Consider the following 13,010-nt stretch of genomic DNA (forward strand, 5'->3'; position numbering starts at 1 on the left):
TAATATTGTATTATGTATGAAGGAAACTTCATTTTACTAGATAAACCCAAAAGCTTAACGTAAATATAAACACATTTTATTCTATGACACATACACACACACACACACACACAAAACATGCATGATTATGCAGGTATATTTTAGTGATTTGCAAACTCTCTCAGGCAAACAAAACATAATAAAATGAAATCTTAAGAAATTTGTTATTTTAACTAATTATGGTTAAAGTCAAAGGCAAAAAGTTAAGAATTATTTAAGAAACTTTTAGGAGCAGCAACAGCAGCAAACAAACCACAGGTATGTTATGTGTTAGGCAACGAAAAAGTAAATTTGCACACAGCCTAATGCTAGGCTATAAAAATGAATTTTGAATACAAAAACGTATGTATGTGTAATGGTATGTGTGTAGTATGTAGATTAAAATAGTTCATGCTGTTAGGAGCTGTGTCTGTGACAGTTTTGTTTAAGTAATCATAATTATTTAAAATTTTATAGCATAACTTAGGGAGTCGTGGTATTAAAGCAAATGTATTGTATATTCATGGCAGAATAATGAAATTTGTTAGACATTAACACATTTCAATTTGTTTGGAGAATGTGGCAAAGACAAATGCTAGAGATAAATGTTAAAATCTTAGAAAAGAAGCCAATAGGAAAAGAAACAGTTTATTAAGATGATATGTTTTAAAAAGTATTAAATTTTCTAACGGTTTTCATTTGTCTTGAGCACAATTTTCATAAATCTTGCATTCTATTGTTTGAAGTAGAAAAAGTCATAAAATTTTTCTTTTTATAATACGCATTTTGAATTTCATTAAGTTTTTCTTTTCCAAGCAGTTTCAAGAGATAGAAAAAGAGACAGAGAGAGACAGAGAGAGGGAGACAAAGAGTAAGAGCAAGTGTGTGTGTTTGATATTTATGAAATCAGGGAATTAAATGAATTTCTAGAAAACATGCAGCATATGGTTTAATAACTTTAGCTAAATTTGAAGAAGCATAAAGAAAACACACACACTCACACACACACACAGATTGTCTATAAATTTTCAATTTTCATTTTGCAACGCTATAAATCTCTCTAGTAAAATAAATGTTATGAATGTGAATAATTTTTAATATATAAAATACGTTTGTTCTAAGCTGCTCCTATTGCTGATGCTACAGTTTTTATAACTTTTTGACAATTCCCAAAAATTGTTAGAGTTTATTTTTAGGCAGCTTATTAACATTTAAAAAACATTTGTAAAACATAAAATTATAACCTTATTATTTCATTTGTAGTACCGAACAGCTGTTAAATTCAAAATACTTAACAAATTGTTAGACTACTTTTAGGCTTTTTCGTTAACAAGCACAAACTTTCCCCTAGTCTATTAAAAAACTTGAAATTTTTTTCCTTTCTTGTCAAAACCATTTATTTACCCAATATTTTATTATTATTTAGAATCTTGCGCAAGAAAAAACATCACTATTTTGCCCACAAAAATTTTACTTTTTTTTTCATTTACAATAAAAAGTTTTTTTTTTCAATCCTGCTGCTTTGCTTTCAATCGCATACTTTTTCCTGCTAGTTACCATTATTGTTGCCTATTTTTTGTCTGCCAGACATATTTTTGTTTGTAATATAGTTTATTATAAAAGTACTATTATTGTATTCTATTTAATGGCAACTATTTTAATTTGTAAAAAATGCCATTTTCATAAATAATTTTTACACATTTTTTCTTTAAAAGAATTTTGCTATAATTGAAAGTAATGAAAAAAGTACACAAATATAAATATTTAAATTATAAACTGATATAAACACGAAATTAAAAAAAATAAGACTTGAATGAAGTCAAAACCATGATCTAAAGTAAAGTCTAGTCTATAGTTTAATCTATAGTATAGTCTATAATCAGACTATATAGTCAAGTCTAGTCTAGAGTCTAGTATGTAATCAATCCTAGTCTATAGTCTGGTTTATAAACTAGGATATATACTATACTATAGTCTATAGTCTAGTCTATAGTCTAGTCTATAGTCTATTCTATACTAGTCGAATATATAGTCTAGTCTACGGTCTGGTATGTAGTCTAATCTATAGTCTACAGTCTAATTTACAGTGTTGTCTATAGTTTTGTCTATAGTCTTGTCTATAGTCTAGTCTAAAGTCTAGTCTATAGTATAGTCTATAGTATAGTCTATAGTCTAGTCTATAGTCTAGTCTATAGTCTAGTCTATAGTCTAGTCTATAGTCTAGTCTATAGTCTAGTCTATAGTCTAGTCTATAGTCTAGTCTATAGTCTAGTCTATAGTCTAGTCTATAGTCTAGTCTATAGTCTAGTCTATAGTCTAGTCTATAGTCTAGTCTATAGTCTAGTCTATAGTCTAGTCTATAGTCTAGTCTATAGTCTAGTCTATAGTCTAGTCTATAGTCTAGTCTATAGTCTAGTCTATAGTCTAGTCTATAATCTAGTCTATAGTCTAGTCTATAGTCTAGTCTATAGTCTAGTTTATAGTATAGTCTATAGTCTAGTCTGTAATCTAGTCAATAGTCAAGTCTATAGTCTAGTCTATAGTCAAGTCTATAGTCTATAGTCAAGTCTATAGTCTAGCCTATAGTCTTTTCTATGGTCTAGTCTATATTCTAGTATATAGTCTAGTCTATATTCTAGTCTTTAGTCTAGTCTTTAGTCTTATCTATAGTCTAGTTTTTAGTCTAGTCTATAGTCTATAGTATATTCTATACTAGTCGAATATATAGTCTAGTCTACGGTCTGGTTTGTAGTCTAATCTATAATTCACAGTCTATAGTCTTGTCCATAGTTTTGTCTATAGTCTTGTCTATAGTCTAGTCTATAGTCTAGTTTATAGTATAGTCTATAGTCTAGTCTATAGTCTAGTCTATAGTCTAGTCTATAGTCTAGTCTAGTCAATAGTCAAGTCTATAGTCTAGTCTATAGTCTAGTCTATAGTCTAGTCTATAGTCTATAGTCAAGTCTATAGTCTAGCCTATAGTCTTTTCTATGGTCTAGTCTATATTCTAGTCTATAGTCTAGTCTATATTCTAGTCTTTAGTCGTATCTATAGTCTAGTTTTTAGTCTAGTCTATAGTCTAGTCTATAGTCTATAGTATATTCTATACTAGTCGAATATATAGTCTAGTCTACGGTCTGGTATGTAGTCTAATCTATAATTCACAGTCTATAGTCTTGTCCATAGTTTTGTCTATAGTCTTGTCTATAGTCTAGTCTAAAGTCTAATCTAAAGTCTAGTCTATAATATAAAGTCTAGTCTATAGCTCTTCTTTAGTCTAGTCTATAGTCAAGTCTATAGTCTAGTCTATGGTCTAATCTATATATAGTCTATATTCTATAATCTTCAATCTAAAGTCTAGTCTTTAGTCTAGTCTATATTTTAGTTTGTAGTCTAGTTTATAGTTTTTTCTTTTGTATTAAATTTGTTCACTTTATTTATATTACTCCTGCTGTTTACAAATCATTTGCAACACTTGAGTAGATTTGCTGAAAAATATGAAAATATAATTTAAGAAACCGCTGAGCTTTTCACTCAACTCCTTAGCAGCACAAAATAACTACTTGAACAATGACTAAAGTGGGAACAATAAGCGAAACAACAAAATATTAATGATGTTGATAGTTTTTGGAAAGGGAGGATATGATAAAAACTACAAACAAGCAGCTAAAAATACTGCTTAAGTGCTGAATGCTGAAGCGAATCATGTGGCATGAATCATATTGGTTAAGAAATATTTGAACTTTATGAAATTTTACTATACGTTTTGTAGTTGTTGTTGTTTGCTGCTGTTTAATGCCGCTGCTTCAGACATGGAGGACTTTGATAATGGTGGCAATGGTAATATTTCAAGTGCCACTAGATGTGTATGTGTGTTGTATTTTTGTCTGCACTTGAATGTTACTTATTTACTACTACATACAAACAACATACATATTTTCTTTTTAACGATAGTTTCTTTCCCTTGCAACACTCTGGTTATAAAATTAACCAGTGAAATGGTTTCTTGATAGACTTTGTCATAACTTTTGAAGAGGGCAATCACAAACATACATAAAGTTTATTATTTTTTTTTTGCAACATAAAAGCCGCAGTTTCCTTTTAAGCTGCTTGTGTGGAAAGAGTTTGGGGTGGTGGTTGCTTGATTGTTAGTAGAAAGAGATATGAAATTGTATTTATCTTGTGTTGAAGATATTTTTTTGGTTTATAAATTTAAGAAGAAGTTGTTTAAGCTTTATGAAGGACTAACTAAAGGATTATTTTTCTTTTATGCTACAAAAGGTGGTGTTTTGTGTCAAAGAACTTGAAAGGAGACATTAGAAATCATTAATTAGAATTAAGGAAAATAGTAGGAATATTTTTTACTACAAAGGAAACTAAGACATACGATTTTACTCGATATAACAATAGACTTAACTGTAGCCTAAACTGTTGACTATAGGCCAGACTATAGACTATACATTAGATTAAAGTACATATGTAGGTTACAGTATATTCCAGACTATAGATTAGATTTTAGTGCAGACTATAAATTAGAAGCCTATAGATAACAATGAAAATTATAAGCAACACTATATACTAGACTTAAGTCCCTAGACCAGACTACATACTATAATGTTGAGTAGACTATACACTAGATTATAGACTACAACATAGACTAGACTATAGACAAGACTATAGACTAGACTATAGACTAGAGTACAGACTAGACTATTGACTAGATTATAGACTACACTATAGACTAGACCATAGACAAGACTATGGACCAGACTATAGACTTGAGTACAGGCTAGACTATTGACTAGATTATAGACTAGATTATAGGCTAGATTATAGACTAGATTATAGACTAGATTATAGACTAGACTATAGACTAGACTATAGACTAGACTATAGACTTGACTTTAGACTAGGGTACAGACTAGACTATTGACTAGATTATAGACTAGATTATAGACTAGACTATAGACTAGACTGTAGACAAGACTATGGATCAGACTATAGACTTGAGTACAGACTAGACTATTGACTAGATTATAGACTTGATTATAGACTAGACTATAGACTAGAATATGAACTAGACTATAGACTAGACTATAGACTAGACTATAGACTAGACTATAGACTAGACTATGGACTAGACTATAGACTAGACTATAGACTAGACTATAGACTAGACTAAAAAGAAGTCAAGTCTATAGTTTAGTCTATAGTCTAGTCTATAGTCTAGACTATAGACTAGACTATAGACTAAACTATAGACTAGACTATAGACTAGACTATAGACTAGACTATAGACTAGACTATAGACTAGACTATAGTCTAGTCTATAGTCTAGTCTATAGACTATAGACTAGACTATAGACTAGACTATAGACTAGACTATAGACTAGACTATAGACTAGACTATAGACTAGACTATAGACTAGACTATAGACTAGACTATAGACTAGACTATAGACTAGACTATAGACTAGACTATAGACTAGACTATAGACTAGATTATAGACTAGACTATTGACTAGACTATTGCCTAGACTATAGACTAGACTATAGACTAGATTATAGACTAGACTATAGACTAGACTATAGACTAGACTATAGACTAGACTATAGACTAGACTATAGACTAGACTATAGACTAGACTATAGACTAGACTAGACTATAGGCTAGACTATAGACTAGACTATAAATTAGGTAACATAGTGAACTATAGACTAGACTATAAATTAGATTATAGAGTGAACTATAGACTAGACTATAGACTAAACTATATATTAGATTATAGTCTAGACTATAGGCCAGATTATAGACTGGAATATGCACTAGACTACATTAAATACAATTGACTATAGTAAGTATATACTATAGTCAACCGGACTAGACTTGTCGATTTCAGACTGTAGACTAAACGAGAGTTAAACTAAACTGTATTTTAGATTGTCGAGAAGATTATAGTCCAAATTTCTAGACTATGGTCATTTTGCCCTTAAACCTTAAATTTGTTTAGCTTTAGATTAATCCAGCTTAAAGTTGGATTATTTTGAATTTATTTTCAGTTAAGAAAAAAAATCGTTTCCTGCCGTAAATTAAGCATTAAACACACCATTTAAAACTCTTTTAAATGGAATACATTATAACACCCGACAAAAAAAAACAACCTTTTTTAACATCCCGAAATTCATTAACTTTAATTACCAGCTATTAAATACAAAAACAAAATTGTATATTCTTTACAAAAAATAAGAGAAGTAGTAACTTAAAATAGCTTCATCATCATAATACTGATTACAGGAAATAGATAAAGGTAGAATGAAGGGAAAAAAAATTAAAATGATAAGGTATCCTGCTGTATCCGGTTGTGACCTTTTTTTTTTGTTCAGACGTTGTTGCCTTGTAATATGCGTTCAAAATTTAATTTTCTGATGAACAACAACATTTATTTCCTATAAAATTTTAGCTATACGATAGAAAAGGAAACGAAAAAAAGAGGTTAAAGGGCAAGGTGGAGAATATGCGAGAAAGCAAATAAAGTATTTATTTCCGGGAAATTGAAAATAAGTAATAATTGCTCAAGATATGCTTTGGCAAATAATCAAAGTATACTTTAAGGTGTTTTAGGTTTTTTTTGAAAGCCTAAAAGCAGGCTATACTTTTTAAATGTTTTTTAAGGAATATTTCTGATAAGAACTTTAAAAAGAATTTCATAAGAAAAGGTTTATGTTTTTATAAGCTTTTTTCTATAAAAAAATTACTTTCTATCAGGTTTATTTATGGCTAAAGCCTAAAAGTATGCTATTTTTGGCGTTACCCTTAAAGTATATTTTATACACTTAATTAATGTTATTAAAAGTATAAATAGCTAGATTTTTTTCTTCTTCTCTCTTTGGCATAACTTTAATTTCTCTGTAAGAATATAACAAATATTTGCCATCCTTTTAAAGTGATTGATACCATACAACAACTTGATATGTGTGTACTCCATTACCAGAACTAACAATGGACACACAATTGTTCTTCAATCTACACAAAGTCTAAATATTCGTGTGTTTATATGTTTTATTATATCTTTAGTTAAACACTCCGGCTAATGTTCTAAGAGAGTTAGGGGATACGTATTTACAAGTACTAAAAGCTATAGTGTAAGACAATACTTGAAACATTTGCAATGTGAGTGTGTGTGTGTGATTTGATGTAATAAATTATGAATGTCCAAGCAATTCATTATCAAAATACTGACTGTAAACTAAAATGTATTACATTTACTCTATACTCTACACATATCCCTCTTTGCTAAACAATATTGACAAACAATAAAGTTAAAGTAGAGAATTTTAAAATCAAATCACTAACGGAGCCATACAAAGTTTCTTTATAATGTTACAATATTTTATTTTTAGTTGGTCTTGTTTTCTTAAAATCTTTATAAGGATTTACTTAGGTCCTTCCTTCGTTTACATGTGTGCACTTCTTAACTCCCTAAAAGTATGCTTAGTAGTTTTTTTTGTAATATTTATTACTCATACTACTTGGCCATTAGACACATAACACACACACACACATGCCAACAATTTGATATGCTTACACTAACACATGTGTGTGTTTGTATTAAGTACCTACTTAAATGTCATCATAGATTTTACACACTTACTCTCTGTCTCTTTCCCAAATAAACAAGAAAACAAAAAAAAAAACTAAAAACCCATTTATAAACATATACACTTATAACGAAAATATTATTTTAACTTTCATGTTTTAGTTTTTGCTTTAAGCTTTCCTTCTATTCTATTACTAGTTCAAGAATTTTTATTGCATACGTTAGGGAGTCTGTTTAATTTATTTGTTTGCTTTCTGGCATTCAATGTTTACTTTCATAAGCAATTGTCCACAGCAACATACTATGTATCTTTAGATATTCTCTACATACAAACACCACAATGTCACAAATATTTATGGATAACAATCCAGGAAAATAAGAAAGAGTAAATGAGCGGGTGCTGTTACTCATGTAAACACATGAACAAAAGTCATTCTTTGTTTATTGTTTGTTTAATAATAACATTTTAATCAAAGTTTAATTGAATTCAACAAATATTTGCAAAGAGCAGCCATTATCAATACATTAACATAAAGTTGGAGACGAAATTTGAAGCATATTTTAAGGAGGTCTTTGTTGAAAAAAACAGTTGTTGTGGTCTGTTGCTTGGGTTTGTCTAAGGGAAAGAAAACATTTGTTGTTGTTTTATGTTTATGTTGAAAACTTAACAAATTTAATAAAATTAAAGATACGTACTATAGTACTGGGCTATAGAATAAGCTCTGAATGTTGACTGAATTATAATATGCCCAATAGACTAAACTATAATATGGACTAAACTATTAGCTTAGCTATAGTCTTGACTGGACTATAGACTAAACTGAACAATTATAGATTGAACTATAATCTGTACTGTAGACTAAACTATAGTATGGACAAGACTATAGTTTGGCCTCTAAAATATACTATATAACGGCCTCTTGATTAGTCTATAGTGCGGACTTAAGACCACACTATCTGCTTGCGATTATTATTGCAATAAATTTAAAATTTTTTTCTCTTTTTATTTCATTTTACCCAGTCTTAATTTTAGACTAGACCACAGTCTATATTAGATATTATAAACTAAACTATATTATATTCGATAAATTATTTAGTTAAATTTTTTTCTTTTTAAAACATAATTTCTAAATAAATGTTTTCTTTCCCCTCTCATTTGCCTCAAACCATCATTATCCTTATTTCTTTATTTGCCTTAAGAAATAAAGAAAATTATTAACATAAACTTGTAACGAAAACGAAAAAAAAAACAAATCCTTTTAGTTTACATTTAAAAACAAATTTAGATTGGCCAGAAGGCAAATATAAGTTTATGAGTATTTATTTAAATGTAATGTAAATTCAATGGTATGAATCTATTGTTTTAACAAAATTACAAATTACTAACAAATTAAGGATAACAATTGAATTTATTGTCAAATAACAAAACAATAAACATGAAGTTTTACAAAATCAAAACAAATGAGTTGTAACCGAGAGAAAGGACTGAGACAGAGAGGTACACTGAGAAAAATGTGTTGCAATGTAAGAGATATATGAAGAAGTTTTGCTTAATTTGATTAGAATGTAATTAAATACAAGTTTAATGTCATTTTTATTTAATCGTTATTGAAACTAAGTTTAGATAATCTTAGTTTACTTTTTAGTGTAGTTTCTTTCTTTGTAAATTATTTCTATGTAACAGTTGTTACTCTCCCAGGATTTTAATAAAGATTGACATAAAAGACAATTTAGAAATGAATAACTGAAAATGGCATAAATTTCTCTTAAAATATGTATTTAAATTTAACAAAAAAATAAACAAATGTTTACAATTAGTTTCTATAACTTTCAAGTTTATGCCAATGACCAGACTAAGAGACAGACAAATTCAAATCATCTACCATCATAATTGTAGCAAATGCATTGGGGGATTTAATTTTAGATAGTTCTAATCATATAAAAATTGTTTTTGTTGTTGTGTTACTCCTTTTAATGAAACATAAATTGAGTTTATGCTTGAAAAGATTATGATCTGTTTTCTGTCTTGTAGTTTAGATTTTTTGTGCAAAATGTAGACATTTAACAAAACGACATGTCATTTTGCAAATGTCAATAACATTGACCATAAAAATACCCCCTTGTCAAAATGTCGAATAAATAAACTAATGTATCAAATATTGTTTGATTTTCAATAATTTCCTTTTTAAAAATCTTCCAATATACTTACAAGGGATTTATGGCAACTGCCAACTAACTACAAAACCAACCAACAACTGACCATTACTAAAAACATGTAGCCATGCACAAGATATACATTACTAGACCCTAATTTTCTGCTTAGACAGGCACTACATAAATTTATGTTACTTTAACCCTTTTTTTCTTATCAGTTATTTTATATTTATTTCTATGCTAAAGCCTGTTGGCCAAATAATCTAAACCCCTTCTCTCTCGCTATTATTTTTTAAGGAAACAACAAGATTAAGATAAACAAGAGTTAAAATTGACAGTATATAAATACCAACACCAATTCTTTGAAAGGCAAAAATATTCCTAAATTTCTTTTCTTTACTTAAAAAAAAAAAAAAAATTAAAAAGTAAGAAATTTATAGACCCCCATTTTATAAAAAATTTTCAAAGACTTAAAAGCATAAGTTACGGCATTAAGCAGTTTTTTCAATATCAATTAAGTGGCAGCATTATGTAAAGGCTATACAACTTATTTTCAAAGAAAACAAAAGACAGTTTTGTAAATTTATGGCACTAGGCAAAATGAAAATATACAAAATCAGACATAATGATAATACTATCAACCAAGCGCGCATCCACGGGGGAGGGATATACAACCCCCCCAAAACCGAAAATTTTTCATACAAAATAAAAAAATGAGGAAAAAGAAGAAAAAGAATATAAGTAAAAAACAAAATTTCACCACACTTCTATTCTAGTCTATAATCTATTCTATAGTCTAGTCTATAGGCTATAGTCTAGTTAACAGTCCAATCTATAGTCTAGTCTATAGTCTAGTCTATAGTCTAGTCTATAGTCTAGTCTATAGTCTAGTCTATAGTCTAGTCTATAGTCTAGTCTATAGTCTAGTCTATAGTCTAGTCTATAGTCTAGTCTATAGTCTAGTCTATAGTCTAGTCTATAGTCTAGTCTATAGTCTAGTCTATAGTCTAATCTATAGTCTAGTCTATAGTCTAGTCTATAGTCTAGTCTATAGTCTAGTCTAAAAACAAAATTCCAACACACTTCTAGTCTAGTCTATAATCTATTCTATAGTCTAGTCTATAGGCTATAGTCTAGTCTATAGGCTATAGTCTAGTCTATAGGCTATAGTCTAGTTATAGTCTAGTTTACAGTCCAATCTATATTCTAGTCTAGTCTATAGTCTAGTCTATAGTCTAGTCTATAGTCTAGTTTATAGTCTAGTCTATAGTCTAGTCTATAGTCTAGTTTAGAGTCTAGTCTATAGTCTAGTTTATAGTCTAGTCTATAGTCTAATCTATAGTCTAGTCTATAGTCTAGTCTACAGTCTAGTCTATAGTCTAGTCTATAGTCTAGTCTATAGTCTAATCCATAGTCTAGTCTATAGTCTAGTCTAGTCTACAGTCTAGTCTATAGTCTAGTCTATAGTGTAGCCTATAGTCTAGTCTATAGTCTAGTCTATAGTGTAGCCTATAGTCTAGTCTATAGTCTAGTCTATAGTCTAGTCTATAGTCTAGTCTATAGTCTAGTCTATAGTCTAGTCTATAGTCTAGTCTATAGTCTAGTCTATAGTCTAGTCTATAGTCTAGTCTATAGTCTAGTCTATAGTCTAGTCTATAGTCTAGTCTATAGTCTAGTCTATAGTCTAGTCTATAGTCTAGTCTATAGTCTAGTCTATAGTCTAGTCTATAGTCTAGTCTATAGTCTAGTCTATAGTCTAGTCTATAGTCTAGTCTATAGTCTAGTCTATAGTCTAGTCTATAGTCTAGTCTATAGTCTAGTCTATAGTCTAGTCTATAGTCTAGTCTATAGTCTAGTCTATAGTCTAGTCTATAGTCTAGTCTATAGTCTAGTCTATAGTCTAGTCTATAGTCTAGTCTATAGTCTAGTCTATAGTCTAGTCTATAGTCTAGTCTATAGTCTAGTCTATAGTCTATAGTCTAGTCTATAGTCTAGTCATTGTCTAGTCTATAGTCTAGTTTATAGTCTAGCCTATAGTCTAGTCCATAGTCTAGTCTATAGTCTAGTCTACAGTCTAGTCTACAGTCTAGTCTATAGTCTAGTCTATAGTGTAGCCTATAGTCTAGTCTAGTCTATAGTCTAGTCTAAAGTATAGTATGTAGTCTACTCTATAGTTTAGTCTATAATCTAGACTAGTCTACTCTATAGTCTAATCTATAGTCTAGTCTATAGTCTAGTCTAGTCTAGTCTATAGTATTGTCTATAGTCTAGTCTATAGTCTAGTCTATAGTCTAGCCTATAGTCTAGTCTAAAGTCTAGTCTATGGCCTAGTTTATAGTCTAGTCTATAGTTTAGTCTATAGTCTAGTCTATTGTCTAGTCTATAGTTTAGTCTTTGATCTAATCTTTAGTCTAGTCTATAGTCAAGTCTATTATATAGTCTAGCCTATAGTCTGGTCTATTGTTTAGTCTCTAGTCTAATCTATAGTTAAGTCTAGTCTACAGTCCGGCCTTTTCTATAGTCTAGTGTATAGTCTGTAGTCTAGTGAATAATCTAGTCTATAGTATAGTCTAGAGTCTAGTCTACAATGTAGTCCATAGTCTATTCTATAGTCTATTATATAGTCTAGTTAATAGTCTATAGTTTAGTCACGTCTAAAGTCATGTCTATAGTCAAGTCTATAGTCAGGTCTATAGTCATGTCAATAGTCATGTTTATAGTCAATTCTGTAGTCTAATTTAGAGTCAAGTCTATAGTGAAGTCTCTACTTTAGTCTATAGTCTAATCAAGACTATAGTTTAGACAAACCCACAGTCTAGCCAAGTCTATATTCTAGTCTAGAGGTTGCTATGTACATAATATAGTCCATATTATAGTTTATAGTGTAGTCTATAGTTTAGTCTATAGTCTAATCTGGTCTAAAGTCTAGTCTATAACCTAGTCTTTAGTAATAACTATTCAAAATTTCAGTTTTTGATATATTCTATAGTATAGATTAGTGTAGTAAATACTCTAGTATATAGTCTAACCAATAGTGTATATATAGACAAGTTAATCGTCTCCTATATAGTCTAGTCTACACTTTAATCTATTGTCTACTATAGTCTAGTCCATATTTCGGCCTTTAGTCAATGCTGTAGTTTAGTTAATAATCTACTTAATAGTCAAGTCTATACATAAGTCTAATTTAATTAGTTTCTAGATCGTGGAAATACACCTATAGTCCATAGGGCTTTTGTG

The sequence above is a fragment of the Lucilia cuprina genome, chromosome 3 (genome assembly GCF_022045245.1).
Source record: "Lucilia cuprina isolate Lc7/37 chromosome 3, ASM2204524v1, whole genome shotgun sequence".
Taxonomy (NCBI): domain Eukaryota; kingdom Metazoa; phylum Arthropoda; class Insecta; order Diptera; family Calliphoridae; genus Lucilia; species Lucilia cuprina.